Source organism: Chionomys nivalis, chromosome 3 (assembly GCF_950005125.1).
Source record: "Chionomys nivalis chromosome 3, mChiNiv1.1, whole genome shotgun sequence".
Lineage (NCBI taxonomy): Eukaryota > Metazoa > Chordata > Mammalia > Rodentia > Cricetidae > Chionomys > Chionomys nivalis.
This window is the reverse complement of record NC_080088.1, coordinates 84,399,602-84,421,756: the sequence shown is the minus strand read 5'-3', so window position 1 is coordinate 84,421,756 and position 22,155 is coordinate 84,399,602.

The following is a 22,155-nucleotide window of genomic DNA, read 5'->3' as shown; positions in this document are numbered from 1 at the left end:
CTGTCTGTAAAGCCAGCTTCACCAGGCAACCCTGGAGGTTAGAAGACAGTTTCAGGCCCCCTGGAACTGGAGTTATAGGCTATCATGGGCTTCTTTGCGGGTACTGGGAAGAGAGCCCAGGAGGAGCAGCTACTGCTGCTCTTAGCTAATGAGCTATCTCTCCAGTCCCTGATCTTTTTTTTTCTTTTCTTTTCCTTTTTTGTTTTGTTTTGTTTTGGGGCTCGAAAACTTTACAAATATTCCACATAAAAACCAACCTAGATTCCATCCACCTAGGAGATTTTTAGCACAGGGCTCAGTTCAATGATTCCATTAGGCAGGTGACCTTCAGACCAACACGAGGAAGCCCTCGATGACAGGACTCGCGATGGTGTGTGTGGTGGTTTGAATGAAAATGCCCCCCGCCCCCGTTGGCACTATTAGGAGGAGTGGCCTTGTTGGAGGAAGTGTGTCACTTAGGATGGGCTTTGGGGCTTCAGAAGCTCAAGCCAGGCAGAGTGGTTCACTCTCTTTTTGCTGCCTGCTGATCCTGATGCAAAACTCTTGGCTCCTTCTCCAGCACCATGTCTGCCTGCGCACCTCCATGTTTCTTACCATGATGATAATGGACTGACCCTCTGAACTGTAAGCCTCCGCCCATGGAATATTTCTTTATATGAGTTGCTGTGGTCATGGAGTCTCTTCACAGCAACAGGATAGTGACTAAGACAAAGGGACTTCAGGGCAGAAAAAAAAAGGATCAATTTGAAGCAGGTAAACTCAACTGTGGTCCAGGTCACCCAGGAGATGCTGTTTTTCCACCAAATTCCTCTAGTGACTTTTGAAAGGGCTGCCAGCATGTCTGAGCTATGGTAAAAGACAGTTTCTCTCCACAATAGCAATGTGCCATCTCTCAAGAGGAAGGGCTCCGCTCACAATTCGCAGAAGAAAATACAGATATGCAGAAATGATGAGAGCTGCTCAGAGAGGTTTATGTGAGAGTGTGTGTGTGTGTTTAAATTGTCACAGCAAAAGGAGAAATGCCATAGCGTGTAAAAACAGTGGTTAAATGCAGCCTGAAGCATTTCTAAGATTCAATACTATATGGTCATAGAAAATAAAGCTTCCAAAGGTTTCTTAACTGTATGGAAGTACTCAGACTATAAAATAGCACAATGTTTTATCTGCACTGTAATTCCGACTTTCTATATGAAGTCAGTATGTTCTAAGAAAGGTGTTCTTTGGCTGTCGTTGTACAAGACATCACAGAGTGAAGCCACTAACACAGCCTCACCAGGTAACATAGCCCTGAGGAACAGTATTATATATGTAGTCCAAGTATCCTTGTGCCACACATGACTGTGTGTGGACATGTTCATGCATATACCCACATATACATGTTTATATGTACATGAATACTGTGTATAGCCAAGATGAAAACTCTTCAAATATGCTACCCTTAGAGAGAGTCTTAATGTCTTCTTCTTTTTTTTTTTTTTTTTGACAAGGTTTCTTTGTAGCTTTGGAGCCTATCCTAGAACTAGCTCTTGTAGACCAGGCTGCTCTCGAACTCACAGAGATCCGCCTGCCTCTGCCTCCCAAGTGCTGGGATTAAAGGCGTGCACCACCACCACCTGGTGAGAGTCTTAATTCTTTTTCACAGATTTTTTTTTAAAGATTTATTTATTTTTCTGTGTAGGAGTGAGTGCCTGTGTTTATGTATGTATTCCACATGCATGCAGTACTGGTGGGGTCCAGGAGAGGGCAATGGATCCCCTGGATTTAGGTGCTGAGAACTGAGCCCATTTCCTCTATAGAAGCAGTCTGAGCTTCCCCAAGTCATTTCTCTAACCCTGAGTTTTAATTCTTTTGTGTGCCTACTCTCAACTCTTTACACTGGAAATTTACAATAAACTCAATAAAGCTTATTGAAAATCAGAATTGTACCAAAATATTAGGTTTTATGTCAACTTCTTCCTTGCCCCTCAAATCCGTATCACCCCAGAACCTTCAGACCTTCAATTACTTTTAGTAGGGTGGTGGTGTACGACAATTAGCCCACTGCATACCATATGTCTCAGAATATTCACATGTGATTCTTAATATTTTTAGGAGTGTGGGATTGACACAGGGTCTTAGTGTGCTGCTTTGACTGTCCTGGAACTCACTCTGTAGACCAGGCTGGCCTCAAACTCATAGAGATCCTCCTGTCTCAGAGTGCTGGGATTAAAGGCCTGGGGCACAGCACCAGGCTGTCTCCTCAATTCAAGTGTCAACGTCCAGCATTCTTGTTTTGAAGAGAGCAGGAATGTGTTCTGAGCCGTCATCTAATTCCTGATGTCTCTTCAGTTTGTCAGGAAAGAGAGCTAAACCTGGGGTCCAGTACTGAGGCTTCTTTGGGACTATGAGCACCAGCTAACCAGAGCCCCGAGCTCTGAGAAGATGGTGACTCCCTCTGACATGCCTGTCAGTAATCCAACACAAGCACACTGAAGTCAGCACGAGGAGAGAGCTCCTCCTGCCTTCTGCCTTCTTCCACAAGCTTCCCTGGTTCTCCTCTATGCACTTTTTGTTTTGTTTTTTGTTTTTTGTTTCTCTTTAACCATATATTTTTCAAACAGTGCCCTAGGCAACGAGGGTTGGTTTGCAAGATCAGTCAGTACCTAGCTTTGATTGCAGGTAATTTATAACCTGAACCCTGGCCCAAGTCATCTCTGAAGAAAAGTCCCAGCTCTCCCTCTCAGCTTAACTCTCTTCCAAAAGGAAGGTCATTTCGTAGTGATTGGAAGACTTTCATGTCCAACACAAGTCTTCAATACCTCTGTTGTCTTCCTAAACACAGGGATGCTATATGTCTGCTGACATTTAAACCTCGGCCTGGTGACACACACCTTTCACCCCATCAGTTGGGAGGTGGGGGACTGGAGGCTCTTAGTGAGTTTGGGACTAGTCAGGACTACACAGTGAGACCCTGTCTCAAGGAGGAAAAAAAGAAAAACAGGAAACAAACATGTTGTGGAATATTCCTTTACACTGTGTGATGTGTCATTGCGTTTGGTTTAATAAAAAGCTAAATGACCAATAGCTAGGCAGGAGGTTTAGCAGGAACCTCTAGACAAAGAGTGGCCAGGGAGACAGAGAGGAAACAGGACGGGTAGTACAGGATGAAGGTAAGCAAACCATGTAAAAGAACGTAGATGAAAAGGTATGGGTTAATTTAAAGTACAAGAACTAGTTAGGAACAAGCCTAACCTAAGGCTGAGTTTTCATCATTAACACTAAGTCTCTGCATCTTTGTCTTTTTGTGAGCTGGTGACCCAAAGAAAATTCTGTCTGCACAAACAAGTCACTCACTGGAGGGCTGGCTCCACAGCTAAGAGCAAGCAGTTGCAAGAAGACCCCAGTTCATTCTCAGCACCCGTGTAAGGTGGCTCCATAACTGCCTGGAACTCCAGCTCCAATGAGCGCAACACCCATGCGCACACATTCACACTATGGAAAGCCCTAAGCAATCGTACTGGTGCCCGTATGAGAGATTTGGAAATGAAGGAAAGTGGAGGCAGGGAGGGGGTATCCCTCCCTTGTGAGAGAAAAGAAGGCAGCTGTCTTGGAGTCAATGAGAGAAGACCCCAAAGAAAGCAACCCCACAGACCCTTGGGCCTTGAACTCTCGGACTCTAGAACCCTGAGGTCATCGGTGATATCGGTATGTTCACCCCCAGTCTGTGGGGTTTGTCATGATAGCCCAAGGAAACTAACATGGTGGAAGTCATATTTAAGAGGAGGGTGGACAGTCAAAGCCAAAGTAGACATGAGCAGCACCTCTTGGGGCTTAACACGGCTTCATAGTCTGGCTGAGCCCATGTCGCCAAAGTCATAGGTCACAGAGACAGTCAAGCCCCCATACTGAACACCACTCTATCATATCTAACACTTTTTCCTTTCCTTTCTTTTTTTATCTGTTGGGTTTTTTTTTTTATTCAGGGTCTCACTGTGTAGCCTTGGCCATCCTGGAACTCACTCTGTAGACCAGGCTGGCCTCGAACTCACAGAGATCCTCCTGTCTCTGTCTCTCAAGTGCTGGGATTAAAGACCTGTGCCGCCACCCCCTGGCTCCGTTCACTTTTGTTTTAAATCAATTTGTGCCTTTTGGGCTATTTCCTACAGTCGTTGTTCCCCTTCTCAGACCACATATCGAAAAGGAAAGATGGGGGAGCCACGGAGAAGCTCCCCACCACTCCTGGTCTGCATCATTTCTCACTGGGTAGATGTGCTGCCAAGCCAAGCACCACTCTTGCTCTGTACAGACAGGAGCACAATGCTATCAGCCCAGAGTCTGCTCCCTCCTGTGCTCTGCGGAGTGGGGGTAATGGAATGTTTGGCATCGGGCAGGCGTGGGTGTGAAACTGGACGTCAGTACTAATCAAATGGCAGACCTCGGTCAAGTTACTTAAGACATAAAGGAAGACAACAGTTTTCCCATTTGACCCTACTGACGATAGTGTGTACGAAGCCAGGTCAACACCATGAGCTCTGACCCACCCTCTTTGCGGTATCTGTCCTCTCCCTTGCCAGAAGGCAGGGGATCAGGACCCTTGCCTCCATCTCTGTCCCCAATGACAAACACCTGCCTCATGAGCCAGGGAAGGATGCAGTGGCCCTTACTAGCCTTCTATCTGGCACCTGGGGGTGACTCACCGACTCAGATCCTTTTGAGGGGACGCTTAATTTCTGAGGACAGTTGGCTTGACAGAAGCCGTTCCCTTCTTTGGCTCTCTAGAAAGTGTGCCAGCTGGGGCTACACCCAGTCGCAATGCTTCACAAAGACAGACAAAGCATTAAGGAATTCAGCTCTCGAGCTGAGAGAGAGTTCAGGGGTAAGTACGAAGCCTCATGATCTGAGTTTGATTGCTACTGCTCGTTTCTCACAGAGGAAGGAAGGAACCCCCTCCCCAAAGTCATTCACTGACCTCCACATTTGTGCCCTCACACACATACTTATCATGCATGCACGCGTGCACACACACACGTACACACACACACACCATGACAAAAAAATTCTACTTAAGTCCGCTTACACTGTAGTACAAAATAAAATAAATATTTCAATTCTTTTTAAAACTCTAGAAATGTCTACTTGGTGAAACAAATCAATCTCTCCCGCCCCTTCTCTTTCTGGAAGATTTTTACTAAGCACCTCAGGCTAACTCCAAACTCAGCGTTCTACCATCTCTACCTCCCAGGTCTGGGATTAGGGGTGCGTGCGGAACACACCTGGTTCACCTCCATAACCTTTAGGCAAAAATGCTGCAGGCTTCTACACAGTTTGTGACCAGTACTAAACAACCCATTCCTGCGTTAATGCTGGTCTCACGTCTCAGCCTTGGAATGAGGTCGCTGCCTTTGTACCTTACATCAAACGCCCCTGCTGCAAGTGTAGACAAGCAGGACACAGTGCCGTGCCGTGGCTAAGAGCGTAGATGGCAAAGACAGGCCCAGAGTACGGCTTGCAGGAAGTAACCAGCCCCTCTCAGCCATAGCTGCCTCATCTAAAATATGCATGCGACAACTAATCATGAGCTGCTGGCAGGACGGAGGTAAAGGTTGCTGGCGCCCGTGCATTGCCTGGACAGAATAATAATAAGCCTATAAAAGTTACCATTTATTATTATCGCTATCATAAAAAAAAAACTTTCTCCTAACGTATACTTTGCTGATACAAGGAAATACCAGTTAACTGCCAGTAATTCTTTTATCCTTTAGTGGCCAGTGTGCAGTGTGGGAACAGCTATGGGGTGGTAGCCTTTGTAGCTAGCTTTTCACTGTACACAGAAAGCTAGTCCCATCCCGATGAGCAAACCACCACAACCACCTACCAATGGCCTCTTAGAACTCAGAGCATGGTCACTGTATCCATTGGGTCTCTAGAGTAACAGAACTTGCAGAACGAAGCCTTCTATACATATATAGAAAGAAGATTTATGATAATGGCTTACAATTTGCAACCCAGTTAATCCAATATTGGCTGGCTATGAATGGAGAGTTCAAGAATCCAGTAGTTGCTCATTCCATGAGGATAGATGTCTCAGCAGGTCTTCAGTAGACACTGGAATCCTAAAGAAGTAGGTCCCAGTGCCAGTGAAGAAATGGGATCGATGGCAAAGCAAGGGGCAAGCAAGCGAAGAGCAAAAGCTTCCTTCTTCCATGCCCTTATAGAGACTTCCAACAGAAGGCATGGCTCAAATTAGATCTGAATCAAAGATCTGGATTAAGGGTGTGTCTTCCTACCTCAGAGATCTGGATTAGGAGTGGCTCTCCCTGCTTCAAATTAAGCATGTCCTCCATTTCTGAGTTTTAGTTCCAGATGTAGTCAAATTGACAACCAAGAATAGACATCACCGCCTCTGGTTTGGACCAGAGTGTTCCTCAGCCTGGCCACCATGCATATTTGGGCCAAATAAGCCCTTGTTGGAGGTAGTTGGAGGTTGTCAGGGGTAGTTGGTAGTAGTTGCTCTGTGCTTCCTAGGATCCTTGGCAGGATTTCAAGTCTCTGTTCACAGATACCAGCTGCTTGCACTCATCTCAACTGAAAGTGGGGTGTTGCCAATGATCCTCCCCAATATACTGGCTAGCTTTCAGCAGTGTGACACAAACCTAGACATGTCTGGGAAGACAGAATCTCAACTGAAGAACTGACTTCCTCAGGTTAGCCTGTGGGCATGTCTCTGAGGTATTTTCTTGATCTCTGTTGATGGGGAAGAGCCCAGCCCACTGAACAGTGCCACCATTGGGCAGTTAGGGGCTGGGCTATGTAAGGAAGGTAGCTGAGCAAACCATGGAAAGCAAGCCAGTAAGTGGCACTCTGCCACAGACTCTGCTGCAGTTCCTGCCTCCAGGTTCCTGTCTTGAGTTCCTTGGCTTCATTCAATGATTGGCTGTAACTTGTAAGTCCAAGAAACCTTTTCCTCCCTCAAGTGGCCTTCGATCACAGTTTATCACAGCAACAGAGAAACCAACTGGGACACCCCCTAATGGCAAGCCACTGGATTAGAGGAATATCTGCTTGTTTTGTCATAGATATTGGGTATTAGCTATAAGTGAAAAAAGAAAGTATACACTCACCCAGCACGCAGGGCTGAGTTAGAGGGCCTCCATCAGATTAGCGGAGCCATTGCCTACAGACCAGATGTCTTTCGATTGGCTGGTGCCTAGGCCAGGTCAACATTCTTCCTGTGTTGTGGTGAGCCTCTAGATGAAGCTCTTTGAAGACATACAGATGGAAGGTTACATCTGGGACAATAGAGTGCATGCTGGCAGCTGGAAGCAGTCAGATGGTGGTGTGATGGTTTAAATGCTGTCGCCCCCCCCCCATAACCTCATATGGAGTGGCGCTATCGGGAGGTGTGGCTTTGTTGGAGGAAGTGGTCTGCCTGTGGAGGCAGACTTTGAGGTCTCTTTTGCTTAAACTTCACTCGGTGTTAGAGTCCACTTCCTGCTGTCTTCTGATCAAGATATAGTGGGCTACATGTTTGCCTGCATGCCGCCATGTCCCACTATGATGACATGGGAAGGAACCTCCAAACTGTGAGTAAGCCCCCCCCAATTAAATGTTGTCCTTTTGAAGAGTTGCTGTGGCCAGGCAGTGGTGGCACACGCCCTTAATCCCAGCACTCGTGAGGCAAAGGCAGGCGGATCTCTATGAGTTCCAAGCCAGCCTTGTCTACAAGAGCTAGTTCCAGGATAGGCTCCCAAGTTACAGAGAAACCCTGTCTCGAAAAACCAAAAATGAAAAAAAAAGAGAAAACAAAAGAGTTTCTGTGGTCCTGGTGTCTCTTTGCAGCAACAGAAACCCTGACTAAGACAGGTGGTTGCTATTTCGATGCTGCAGCCTCTGTTATATTAGTTAGTAGCTGATGTGCTTTACCCACACCAATGGCAGAGGCGAGAGGATCCCTGGGGCTTCATGGTCAAAAACAGAAATAACTCTTCCTCTTTGGTAGGAATTGCTCAATTGATCGAAGCTTGTCCACAAGATTCACACGCAGTGCATCAGTCTTGAAACTTCTGAATGTCACTGCTGTGTAACTGGACAGTCTAGAATTGGGGCAGATAGACATGTGGCTGGATCCAGGTCCCTGGAATCTGTCTCACAGCTCTTAGGAGTCTCCTGCACATCATCTCTCTGTGTTGATATATTTGCAGATTACAGCCCAGGAGAGAACCATTGCCAACTGCAGTTTCAACCCTACAAAAGATCCCAGCTTGATTCTGCTGAGTCTAGTGGCCAAGCATCCGTGCCTCTTGCTGATTCAACAGAACGGTGTTCTACAACCTTACCCAGCTTCTGTGATCTCTCCAGCTATTTCTTGTCCTGGGCAGTGTTGCCTGTGTGCAGCCAATGAGCTTAATGCCTGTCACTCAGCGTTATACTCTGCTGCCTTAGGCTCTTACCTCTCCAGACACTTGTCATGTTTTCTCCTCTTTTCGCCTCATCTTCTCTCTCATGGAACCTAGGGAACAAGATGGAGGGACTCCACATGAGCTACAAAGCTAGCTCTCAAATGACCCCTCCTTCCCCATCAACACCGGCCTTGACCCAGACTTGAAGACTTTAACCCCACAAGTGTGCTGAGTTCCTTCTCAGAAAATGCCCTTGTCTTCAGTGCCACCACACCCTAGGCGAGGTCAGCTGAACACTCTAAATGTTCCTACCAGGCAAGGCAACTCATGGACACACAAGCGGGAATCACCACGGTATGGGGTTTCAAGCGGATTATTTTATTCTTGACTCCATTTCCTGGATGAGTTTTCTCTGGACGCGGTTATCAGTTAGTTGTTCTGAACAGCTTGTTGACCCTGAGGGTCTACCCAGCTGACTGGGCAGAATTCACATTTTTATTGCCTCACAGTTATCTGGGCAAACAACACAAAGATGGCACCGGCCTAATGACCCATCCAGGCTCACACAGTCCTGTCCTCACTTTGGAAGACGGAAACTGCTATTGTGGATCCCTGTTGGAGTGTGAGCCGTTAGAAGCCTGGGACAGAGCTGCAGCCAGAGCCACAGTCCTTTGCTTTGGCCTTGACCTTAACCTCTGGCCAGCTCCTAAGACCTTGGCGATGTGGGAAAAGCGCATGTCCCAAGCTTATTTTGCACAGTAGACGGAAGTCGAGTGTCTTCTTGGGCTTTTATGAGGACCCCGATAGTCTCAGCTCAGACACTCAAAGTTTTGCTTTTGGTGGCTGCATCGTCTTCGGGCAAAACACAAGTTCCTTTCCTATAAGAGAGGCCAGACTTTCTGACTGAGGTTCCTTGATGCCACTTGTGTGCTGGTTGCAGATCTGGCTATGTGTGGTTCTCTGATTCAGCTGGGTCTATGAGGAGAAAGTCCCAAAGTGCCAGGGACCAAAAGAAGAGGTCCTGGAACCAAAGAGGAAGTTCTGGGTAGAATTACTTTGCCACCACAAAGACCAAACAAGCAAATTGGTATTTGTGGTTTGTTCTTCCTTTGGGAAGCGTCAGTCTGACTTTCTCTATTCCAATGAGGGCAGGGGCAATGGCTCAATAAGGTGCCTTCCAGGTGAGCTTGCGAGTCTGAATTCAGATCCTCATAATCCACATTAACAATCAAAACCTGAACAAGGTAACACATACCCAGAACTCCAGGGCCCATGGTGCAGGAAGAGATAGGCGGGCCCCTGACGCTCATTGGTAAGGCAGACTAGATGAATTCACTGAGAGACCCTGTCTCAACAAGATAATGCGAGGAGGGCCTGAGATATGGCCCAGTGGGTAAGGGCAGCTGTTGGCAAGCTTGACAACCTGGGGTCAGTTCCCAGCATTCACATGGCAGAAGGACAGGGTGACTCCCACAGGTTTCCCTCTAAATTCCACATGTGCACTATGGCAGGCATGCATGCACATACACATACGCACACACACATACACACACACCAAATAAATGTGTTTTTCAAAACTTGTTTACTACACTAAAGGCAGAGAGCTATCAAGGAAAACCTCTAACACCTGCCCCTGACCTTCATGTAAATATACACATGTGCATATGACCCCCACACATGCACACAGCTGTGTTTACAAGTGTGTATACTGCCCGTCATAACATCCCCATGTACCTACTGAATGCAAGGGGTGCAGAAAAGAAACTGCCATCATGACTGTTCAGTGGTACAGCGAAGAAGGGAGGCTTTTATTGTAGGAATAAAAGGAAAAGCAAGTATATCCAGAGACATCTGGAAGAGTCCAGAGCAGAGAGAAAAAGAAAGCAGACTGGGCATGACTAGGACTATTTGCAAGAGAAGGGAGACTATCAAAAGAAGAGAGAATTGTGAATAGCAAGAGAAAGAAAATGGTGAGGAGAGGGAGCAAGGGGAAACGGGTTTCTGGGAGGAGGGAGGCCTGGAGAGGCCAACATGGACTTTGGAATGTGTGATTAGTGCCTGGTAGTGGGATGGAGGGGGCCTGGGGGCCCGTGTGGGCTTTAATATGCAGCCACAGGTATATGTCATGGGAGCCATCTGTCCCTCCTGCCAGAAGGAAGGGAAATGACTCCTTTTGGCAGATAAGAACCAGTTTTACCAGTTCCTGAGGAATGCTGACTTTTGAGCTCATTTCTGAATATTTGGACTGCCTAAGACCTAACATATACCAACAAATATTAGAAGAAGAGGAGGAGGAAGAGGAAGAAGAAGAAGAAGAAGAAGAAGAAGAAGAAGAAGAAGAAGAAGAAGAGGAGGAGGAGGAGGAGGAGGAGGAGGAGGAGGAGGAGGAGGAGGAGGAGGAGGAGGAGGAAGAAAATAAGTCTTAAGTTTCCTTTTTAAAGTTTATAAATGAAACAGCAAGGATTGGGTGCTGTTACCAGGGCAATTGACTACAGGCAGCATTTTTAAAAGTTGAGGGATGGAGAGAGAGTCAAAGACCTTGGCTTAGGTTATTGTGACCGAAAGCATGTTTGTGGTGTTGCCTGAAAGTCTGCACCAAAAAATGTCTTCCCATGTTTGAGATGCATTGCCACAAAAGCAGCAATCGGCTGGCTGTTAACTGTGGCAGCTTCTCAACAACAGCATGGTCTTGTTCTCCCGTGGAGAGCCTGTAGGCTCTTGTCCTCCCTCTCCACTGACCTGCTGGTTCCCTTACTGAAACTCACAGATGTCATCACTACCCCTTATCTGTACATCTTGCCTCCATCTTGCGCATGCCTGGTAAGCGCTTACTGCCAATGATCGCTCGGGCAGTCACCCAGGAGCCTCACTTGGTGCCAGCACCTCCTTGACTAACACAAGTGTCTTAAACAAAGTAAGGGAAGGACAGAGGTCATTTGGCAACCTTGTTTATCTCTCCTGGGTGTGAAACTATTGGCTGTAATCTCAGCACTATTCCTGTAATTTCAGCGCTGAGAGAGCCACGCGGGCAGAGTGTGAGCTCACGGCAAGCCTGACTGACACGGGGAGATCTTGTTCCCAACTAAAAGTAAAAGTTTTAAATGTGGCTGAGCATGTAGCTTGGCAGGTTAATGGTTGCCCAGGATGTGTAAGATCCTAGGTTCAATTCAATCGCCATTCTTCTGAAGATTGTGTGTGTGTGTGTGTGTGTGTGTGTGTGTGTGTGTGTGTACACAGAAGAACACCATCAGATAAGAGCCATGAGTGGCAGTAAGGGAGCATGCCCCTGGCAGGTATCAGCTACCTTTGGAACAGCCTCAGTGGAGTATCCTACAGGGTTGACGTTGCTAATACTGCTTTCTATTGTGTATGGTACACACTTAAAAATAGGATCAACACTGTGCCTACCAGTTGGAAAAGACATGCAGTTGACAAATACTGACTAGTAAACCTGTGTCGGCTCAGATTTGTTGATTTTCTCTACTTATAGCCCATTTGAAGGACTTTACCTCATTTCCCCCCTTCTAAGTACAGCAGGAACAAAAGTACCATCCATCCATCCATCCATCCATCCATCCATCCATCCATCCAGGCATACATTCAGGCATCCATCCACCCAGGCATCCATCCATTCATCCATTCATCCATCCATCCATCCATCCATCCATCCATCCATCCATCCAGGCAGCATCCATCCAGGCAGCCATCCATCCATACATACATACATACAGGCATCCATACATCCATGCATCATCCATCCATCCATCATCCATCCATCCATCCATCCAGGCAGCCATCCATCCATCCATCCATCCATCCAGGCATCCATCCACCATCCATCCATCCATCCATCCATCCATCCATCCATCCATCCATCCAGGCAGCCACCCAAGCAGCCAGCCAACCATTCACCCACCCACCTACCTACCCATCCATCATCTTTTGGGACTTTGCCCTTAGCCCTATAATAAGACAAATGAGGCTGTAGGGCCCTCAATGGAGGCCCAGCGGCTGGAGGTACACTCTAACAGAAACTTCCCGGGGAAGTGTTTAAAATCCAACAGTGCTCACCATGGATTCACATGTTCAGAATCCTTTCTGAGCGCCATTCCCACTTCACTTTTGGTGGGGTCCCACGGGATGCGCGTTGTACTTTCCCCTCCTGAAGAAATGCACCTGGAAAGTGTGAATGCTTGAAGGGTTTGCCCAAAGGGCCTTATCAGCCCACGGAAGGAACCATAGTCCAGGTCCTCCAGAGCAGGGGGCTGCTGGAAGATAAACTCGCTTCCGTCCAAAAGTCGCACACTCTGCAGAAAAGACATCTGCAGAAATGGTGGCCAAACTTTCCCGAGGGTGATTAGAGACACTAGCAAACTGGAAACAAGACAATTAGGAAGAGAAACACTCAAAACACACAATAGTCAAACTGCAGGGAATCAAAAGAAAAAGATCTAAAAGTGAGCAGAGGAAGAAAATCAGATATCACAGGGAGGGGGGAAACTACATTACAAAGGCTTTATAGGGGCTGGAGAGATGGCTCAGTGGCTAAGAGCCCTGGCTGCTCTTGCTGAGGACCCAGGTTCAGTTCCCAGCACATGGTGACTCACAACCATCTGTAACTCCAGTTCTAGTAGATCTGATGCCCTCTTCCGGCCTCCATAGGCCAGAATGCACACGTGGTGCATTCTGCATGCACATGGTACACATATGTATACCCAGGCCAATGCTCATATACATAATTATTTTTTAAAGAAGCATTTCTAGATTTCCATAGACAACATTGTGTCATGACAATCCTTATTTGTATTTTTGGAGAGTTCTGCAGATTGAACCTAGGACTTCACAGATGCTATGCTCTTCTATGTTGGGCTACACTTCCAGCCTCAGGATGATATATTTTAAAGTAGAAGGGGGGGCTCCAAAGCCACAGAGAAACCCTGTCTCGAAAAACCAAATAAATAAATAAATAAATAAATAAATAAATAAATAAATAAATAAACAAATAAATTAGAAGGGGGTGTGAAAATCCCACAAAATTTTTAACGTAAATGTCGTATCTGGCCAAAAATATCCTAAGTATTCCCCAAACAATGAAATGGATTACTCAAAGGTGTCTGGACCAGGAGAGCTCTGAGCTGCTCAACAGAGTCATCCACTGACGAGTTGTGACCTAGGGGCATCGTTGGGAGGTGCTAGAGACCAGAAAGCAGGTGGTGGTAGCAATTGAGAGTGTCCCTCTGGGTAGATACGCTCTTCCCCAGCCCCTTCTCGGTTCACTCTACTTTCGGACTACCTGGAGCAAGCAGCTGTGCTCCGCTCCCCATGTGACACTCATCCTCCTCCACAGTCCCAGAGGCAATGAAACCTGAACTCTCTGAAAGCAGACAGAACCCTGATTTTGTCACACGAATGGCAAAGAACCAACACAATCAGTGTCCTCCTTTTTCCAGGCACACCCCAGTTAAAATTTTCACCTCAGTGTACAACCTATCTCCAGATCTTTCCCAGGTTCTAAGACAATAACTCCGCAGCAATTAAGCAACCCTTCTTTCCTACCTCCCCAGCCCTGGTGGCCGCCATCATACTTTGTGATCCATAACCTGACCCTCTAAGTGCCCCTTCAAACAGATTCTTTCGGCAGCTGAGGACTTGCTTAGACGGCTGTGCAGCGGAATGTGCTGAGTGAGGCATATTCATGGAGTGTTTACATCACACTTCGTTTCCTCATGGACCTAGATGCTGGGCTGCATCCTCCATACGGGGAGTAGGGATGCAATGGATAAGGAGTGATGAAGTTGAATAAATGTGTTTTTCTGATCCGAGCACAGCCATGTCAAGGACCCCCAGTGCTTCAAAACCATGGAAATGGGAAGGCATTCCCTGGTCGGTCCAAGTATGAATGTTGACAAAGCTTACAGAGACTGTCAACCACAGCTTCCTCCCCTGGACGCTTACAATCTAAGACTGTGCCCCTAAAGAGACCTCACATGGAGACTAGCTAACACGTGCGCCACCCCCTCTGTGCTGTATGTAATAAGCATACTGAGTCTCCAGGTTGCATAGTGGGTGCTCTCCATTAGAGCAAGCATAACCCACATGATCCCAGCTTTTCTGTGTGTGCCTTTGTCATTTCTTTAGTGCCTTTCATTTCCCTTGCTGCTAGGCCGGGTGGTAGTGGCACGCGCCTTTAATCCCAGCCAGCACTCGGGAGGCAGAGGCATGTGGATTGCTGTGAGTTCAAAGCCAACCAGCTAGGGATGTTACACAGAGAAATCCTGTCTCGAAAAGACAGAAACAAACAAACAAACAAAAAAAAACCCCTCCATTTCCCTTGCTACCCTTGTCAGCTCCCAGTAACCTCCCTTTGCTATTGTGGAGAACACAAGTGTGCAAATACTTTCAATGCTTCTGACTATAGACCCAGTGACAGCATTGCTAGGTCATATTTTAGTCCAATTTTTAGTATTTTGTGAGCCCATTTTGTTTTTATTGTTTGATTATTTTTCAATAAAAGTGCATTTGTGTGTCATTTATAAAATTAAAGATAAGTGGAAAATAAGTCTGGAGAGATGTTCAAAAGAGACCAAGTGATAAAAGTATCCAGTTATGGCTATTGACAGTTTTAAGGTTCACACATATTCACTAGCCTTGTTTTGGGGAGCACCTATATCTGCCCACGTAACAGATTTGCCATAGTGGCAATATGTGTTGCTTTGGACAATGAAATATGAGCAGAAGAGCCCAGTTAGGTTTTGGGGACCCAGTTGTGATTTTTTTCTGTTTTCTGGGTAACCAGAAACATCTCAAGCAGAGGCTGAAGTGGTAGCCTGGGCTCCAAAGGACAGCGCAGTCGCCTGGGTCCTCCTCCTCCCCCTTCTCTTCTTGGGCTAAGGTACCAACCTGAGGACGTCACATGTTTAGCATGGGCTCTACCACAGAAACACTCTGTGGCCAACTTTTCATGGGTTAGGCTAGAGAACACAATCAACCTTGGTGCCTGCAAACAGATTTGTTTTTAATATCACAGGATACTCTGTCCTGGATTCTGTGAGATGTCTCCTGAAGGGGTCTGGAGAGATGCCCAGAAGTTAGGAGCACTTGCTGCATTTTCATGACCCAAGTTCTGTTCCCAGCATCCATGTCATCTCTCAAAACCACCTGTGGCTTCAGCTCAGGGGATATGTCGCGCTCTCGCTCTCGCTCTCTCTCTCTCTCTCTCTCTCTCTCTCTCTCTCACACACACACACACACACACACACAGAGAGAGAGAGAGAGAGAGAGAATTAAAGATTATATATATACATATATATTTAAAATGTTTTCTTAAATTCCATCCTTGAGGAAGGAATACAGCAATCTGGAAACTCATGGCCTCTTCTCCATTTCTCAGCCATCACTACCCACACCACTGTCGCTGCTTCTCCTCCCTTCCTCCTCCCTCTTCTTCCTTTCCTCCTGGCCCCTCTCCTCCTCTCCCTCTTCCTCCACTTCTCTTCCTCTCCTCCTGCCTCCCTCCTCCTCCCCCTGTTCCTCCTCTTTCTCCTCTTCTCTGTCTTCCTTACCTCTTCCTTTTAGCTAGGGGATGTATAATGCTGGGAACCAGACCTAAGACCCCACACAAGTTAGGCAGTTGATCTACCACTAACTGACACTCTCAGAACCTCAGAGTTTCTGGAGGATATATGCATTCACTGTCCCTACACCAAGCCGTACGACCGAGGAATCACATGCCCAACTCATGAACTATCTTCCAAAGTGAAGCGTGGAGTGTACCTCCATCCACGTCAGAGCTGAGTCTTGCTGATATGGTGGAGACCTGTCGCTATGGAGAACAGCAAGGGTAGAATGCAGTCACTGCTTCCTACTGCTGTTGCAATCCAAAGGGAAAGACCTTCCCAGAGGGACAAAACTGCCCTGCTTTGTTCAAAGTTTTACCCAACTAATTTATGGGGAAATGAACTGGGTTTGGTATCCACGGGAACAATGGAAATGTTCCAGAAATGTTCTACTCCTTGGTCTCTATGCATTTCAACCTAAAGAGTTTTGACAGAAGATTATGCAAGGAAAGTATGTGGACAAGCCATGGCAGAAGCACACTGAATCATTACAAGAATTAATCATACCTGGCCAGGAAAAAAAAAGTCTGATGTTAACTCCCAGGAAGTCGGCTTTAAACCAAGGGCATTGGATTCTGCCAGCACATCGCTCTCTTTCTGGCTGATGTCCACCTGGCTTGAAATGCTTACCCTAATGTTGAGAAACTGACGGCCCAGCTCTCAGACTTCATGTCACCCGGGCTTCTTCTAAATGGGTATTTGCTCTGAGTGTTGATTCTCAAAGCTTAATAAAGCTTTCCCAAGAGCATAGTTTTACACACGTCTGAAGTCAGAGATGAGACCTATGAAGGAGCTGTCTCCTTTTGATCCTTCCCATGTTTACTGCTGAGATCCTCTTGATGCACTGGGTTATTAGCATCATTCCTTCTGCAAAGACAGGCATTCTCTACAAGACAAGAGTGGTGCCCCGGATAAGAAGGTTTCAGAATTCGAGCTCTGACTTAACAGGTTCTCAAGCATGTCCTCGCATCTCTGGCCTGAGCCTTTTTTTTTTTTTTCAGAATATGAAATGAGAGCAAAGGCGTTGTGGATTATATATTATGTGATTTGTTAAGACACATATTATGACCACATCAGAATAAAATGCAGTTGAAGCTGTGACTTACAAGTAGATCAAAGACTCACTTAGCAAGGACGATGAAAGAGAATAGTCACAACTGCGTAGGACCATCGTTCCTGTCCGTCCCTTGTAGTTGGAGTTGAGGACCTGAGGGTGCTACAGGAGCCGTTTTGAAAATATAACTGTTGCTTGAAATTTAAAGCATAATTGGTTATAGTTACACTGAATTTTGGTAAGTTCTATAATTATTATGATATATATATAGGTATGATCCTATACCTCATATATTATGATTTTATAAATTAATTGTTTTATTTTATGTATGGATGTTTTGCCTATACATGTATGTGCACTATGTGTGTGCAGTACCTCCAGAGAACAGAAGAGGGCATCGAATCTCCCAGCAGTGGAGTTACAGATGATGTGAACCACCGTGGACGCTGGGAATGGAACCAGGGCTCTCTGGAAGAGCAGCAAGTGCTTTTAACTCCTGAATAACCTCTCCAGCCCCTTTCCACTGTCATCTTAATCTTCCAAGGTAAAGTCGCTGTCACTGAATGGCATTAAGGAGGAAGATCTTCTCTAGAAGGATCCACTTCTGACATTTCCACCAAGGAGCTATCTCTCCCAGGCCTGATGAATGGGTAGAGTAGACGTAGCAAGGACCTTTCTTTTGTTTTGTTTTTTTTTGTTTTGTTTTTTTGTTTTCGAGACAGGGTTTCTCTGTGGTTTTGGAGCCTGTCCTGTCCTGGAACTAGCTCTTGTAGACCAGGCTGGTCTCGAACTCACAGAGATCCGCCTGCCTCTGCCTCCCAAGTCCTGGGATTAAAGGCGTGCACCACCACTACCCGGCGCAAGGACCTTTCTTTATGGAGGACCAAGGAGCAACATCTGTTCCTGTGAACATCTTTTCCAATTTGCTGCTGATTGGCAGAGGACTGGGTCCTGGAGACATTCTTGGTACAACTGTAAAACCGAGGGGGTGTGTGTGTGCTTGACACACACGCAAAGATCAGAGGACAACTTGGTAGAATCAGTTTTCCCTTTCTACCATATGGGGCATCAAAGGCAGATAGCCAGGCTTGGTGGCACTGGCCTTAACTTGATGAGCACTTTAGATGCCTAGTGTATCGTCCTTATTTTTATTTGTGAAGTTTGTGAATTTTCTTTCCCTTATTTACATAAAAGCAACTTTGGATCCTCCAACTCTGCTGAACAAAAGAAAAAGAAAGAAAAAGATGACGATGATGAAACCCGTCTTAACTACCAGCAAGAAACTGGGAGGAACTAAAACTTTTAATTATATCCTTAATTTCCAAAGAATGGCTTACGGCACTTAGTCATGCAGACCATGAAAATGCATTGAAGAAAATGTAATTCCAAGTATAATCAGAGAGGAACAAATGAAAAAAGGTTGGTTCCACAGCAATTTCTATTTTTTGAGTTTACAGCTTGAGGGACACTACTACATCTGCTTCACCCGCAAGCTCAGAGAGCAGCTGTGGCGGCACGGGTTAGGAGGCCTGCTCTGGAGGACTGTCCTCAGGGAAGAGTGCAGGAGAGCCTTCCTCACTCGGTCTCCGTGGAAACTGTGGCCATGGAGCATGTGTTCCCAGGAAGCAGGTCTGGCCCTGAGCAGCTCCTGGCTGGCCAATACCCTCTTACCAGAGACAAAAGCGTTTCTACAGAGAAAGCAAAAATGGCCAGTCACCAGGACAAAGCTTTCCTCAAACTCCTACTTCCTGAGAGGCATTTTCTGGAATTCACAGCTAGAGAGCCTAAGAGAACTCCATCCCTGACTGTGGGCGACAGGAGGAGGGGCAATCACAGATTCTCTGGCACTCATTGAGTAGAGCCAACCAACAAGGGGTCAGCTGGGAGGCACAAACAAGGAACTTTTACTATGATCAATGTTTTAAAAATTAAAACTCTATCTTTGGTTCATGTGTGTGGATGCTTTGCTGTATATCATGTGTATGCATTACCTGCAGAGGTCAAAAGAGGGCATTAGTGTTGCTTGTTTTTCACTCTTATACTTTGACATTTGGGGGGACCCACACCTCAGCTCCCAAATAAACCACACACGGAGGCTTATGAATGCCTGGCCTTAGCTTGGCTTGTTTATACCCAGCTTTTCTTAACTTAAATTATCCCGACTACCTTTGGCCTCTGGACTTTTTCCTTTTCTTACTTCTGTGTATCTTACCTTCACTCTTACTCTGCTTCTGGCTGGGTGATGCCCCCTGATAACCCCCTCTTCTTGTTTTGTCTTGCTCCTTCTCTTCCTCGCTTCTCCTATTTATTCTCTGCCGGCCAGCCCCACTTGTCCTTGCTCCTACCTCACTATTGGCCGTTCAGCTCTTTATTAGACCATCAGGTGTTTTAGACAGGCAAAGAATCAGAGCTTCACAGAGTTAAACAAACGCAGCATCAACAAAAGCAACCCACCTTAAAATAATATTCCCCCAACACATCGGATCCTCTGGAATTGAAGTTACAGACAGTTATTGGCTACCATGTGGGTTCTGGGAATTGAACACTGGTCCTCTGTAAGAACAAGTGCTTTTAACCACTGAGACATCTCTCTGAACATATTATGTCAATTTTTTAGTTTTTTTTTTTTTTTTTTTTGGAGACAGAGCCTCACTAAGTATCTCTGGCTGACTTGGAGCTCACTATGTAGACCAGGCTGGCTTTTAACTCACAGAGATCTGTCTGCCTCCTACATGATAGGATTTAAGGTCTATACCATGATGCCTAGTAACGATCGCTAATTTTTAAGGGAGGTCATGGGGTGGGAGTGGTGATGGTGCCATTGTATTTTCTTTATTCCTCCTGTCAAAAAAAAAAACTGTTAACTATTCCTCAGCCTATTCTTTTTGAGAAAAGTAGACTCAAATATGAAAGCAGACAAATTCAATCTCTTGAATGAGTCGTGGCTGGGCACCATTTTTAAAATCTCCATGTTAGAATTATTTCAAGCCATTAAGATGTATTCCACTTAGCACTTATTTCTTGATGGTTCAAAAACTGTAAAGGTATATATTTGAAATGAGTAAGATCCCAACATCATTTCCTTGTGGTTACCCCTCTTCCAGCCTCAATCCCAAAGACTATCAGTAGGAGTCAGTGCACGCCTTTGCGGACTGTCCTGAATCCAGACGCCAGTGCATGCCTTTGTGGGCTGTTCTGAGTCCGGAAGTTCATCTGTTTACCTTGTACTGTCTTTATTTATTTGTCCTGGGGTGGGGGCCAAACCAAGAACACTCACATCATGCTAAGGCCAAGCTCTGCCACTAAGCGGCACGCCTAGTTCCACGTACAGTAGGACTGAAAGTAACAGCAGTTTTAACCTTGACATACATCTTTCCTGGGTGTTGACCACTTTTAAGGTCAGCAGAGAGTGAGAACTGATGTTTGTGAGTCATAAGAGATCAATCAATCTATCTATCTATCTATCTATTTTTTTCCTTTTAGACAGAATTTCCCTGTGTAATCCTGTCTGTCCTGGAACTCACTCTGTAGACAAGGCTGGCCTCAAACCTAGAGATCCACCTGCCTCTGCTTCCTGAGTGCTAGGATTAAAGGTATGTGCCACCACCCAGCCTGAGATGGAAATATTTCAAAGGAAACTCCATTGCTTTGAGGGGAAATGGGAAAACAATAATTCTTATGTCATAAAATCTGTCTTTTTTTTTTTTTTCCTTTTTCCAAGACAGAGTTTCTCTGTATATCCCTGACTGTCCCGGAACACACTCTGTAGGTCAGGCTGGCCTTGAACTCAAAAAGTGCTAAGAGTAAAGACGTGCACCACCACCACCCGGCAAAATCCACCCTCTTAATGAGTGTAGCATAGCAACCTGAGCCTGGGATTGTCTGTTCATTGCAGGCTCCTTTTTATCCTCCGGGTTGCAGACTATTTACTGCCAAGGCTCTTTGGGGGAGTAGGGTCCTTCTTGTGTTTGTTTCCCTCTGGCACAGATGAACTAGAGCACAGCAGTCTCCATCCCTACCTCCAGCTGACATCCACCTCCTTCCTGGAATGCTGAAGTCGAGTGGTACCCACAGCTCATCATAGGCTCTCATGTTCAGAAAGTGCACTTCAGCCTCATGATGTGAGCAGGATGTGAGCAGGAACTAACTCATGCAACCTCTATTGATTTTTCACATCTTCTCACTTCTGTTTTTTTTTCCCCTGTAGAAACAGGCACAAAGCTAGCTAGCAGTCCTGAACATTTGAATGTACTGCATTCTTAAAAATAGAAGAGAAGTTTGGTATTGTTGTAGTTGTTGTGTTGTGTTGTTTTGTTTGTTTGCTTACATGGGGCTTCAAAAAATATCCCAAAGAAGCAAATTATGCTCCCGTCAGCTCAGGAAGTACTCAGCCCGTCCAGGTCTCTGGGCTATGACACACACTGAGAAAGGATCTTTCCTGATGCTAAGAAGCTTAACTGACAGTTCAGAAAACAGGGAATATCCAGTATTTTTCTAATTTCCTGCTTCGAATGATAATTGGTGGAGGGAGGAAAAAGAAAAGAAAGGAAAAACTCTATGTTTGTCCCCAGAGTTATGAGAAAAATTGACAAATTTACGAAGCATTAAGAAAGACTACTGAGCCGGGCGGTGGTGGCGCACGCCTTTAATCCCAGCACTTGGGAGGCAGAGGCAGGCGGATCTCTGTGAGTTTGAGACCAGCCTGGTCTACAAGAGCTAGTTCCAGGACAGGCTCCAAAACCACAGAGAAACCCTGTCTCGAAAAACCAAAAAAAAAAAAAAGAAAGACTACTGACTCATTCTCCAAGGCAACTGTGCATTTTCTATATTGCTGAAATACCGCACTAGATGGAATTCAAGGAATACACTAGGAAGGGCAGAGACTTCCAGGGTATGAGGGCATCCGTGGACCAGTGACTCCCTAAAATGAGAGCTGATGTTTTTGCATCTGGAATTGACATTGTTAGAAGCATCGTCATAACAGCTGAGGAAAACCGTCTCCCGGAATCCCCGTACAGTTGAGTGGTTAAGACAGACACTTAACTGATTTTCTGACCCCAGACATCTACATGTCTCCTTACCGAAAGTGAAAATCCACCAAACGAAA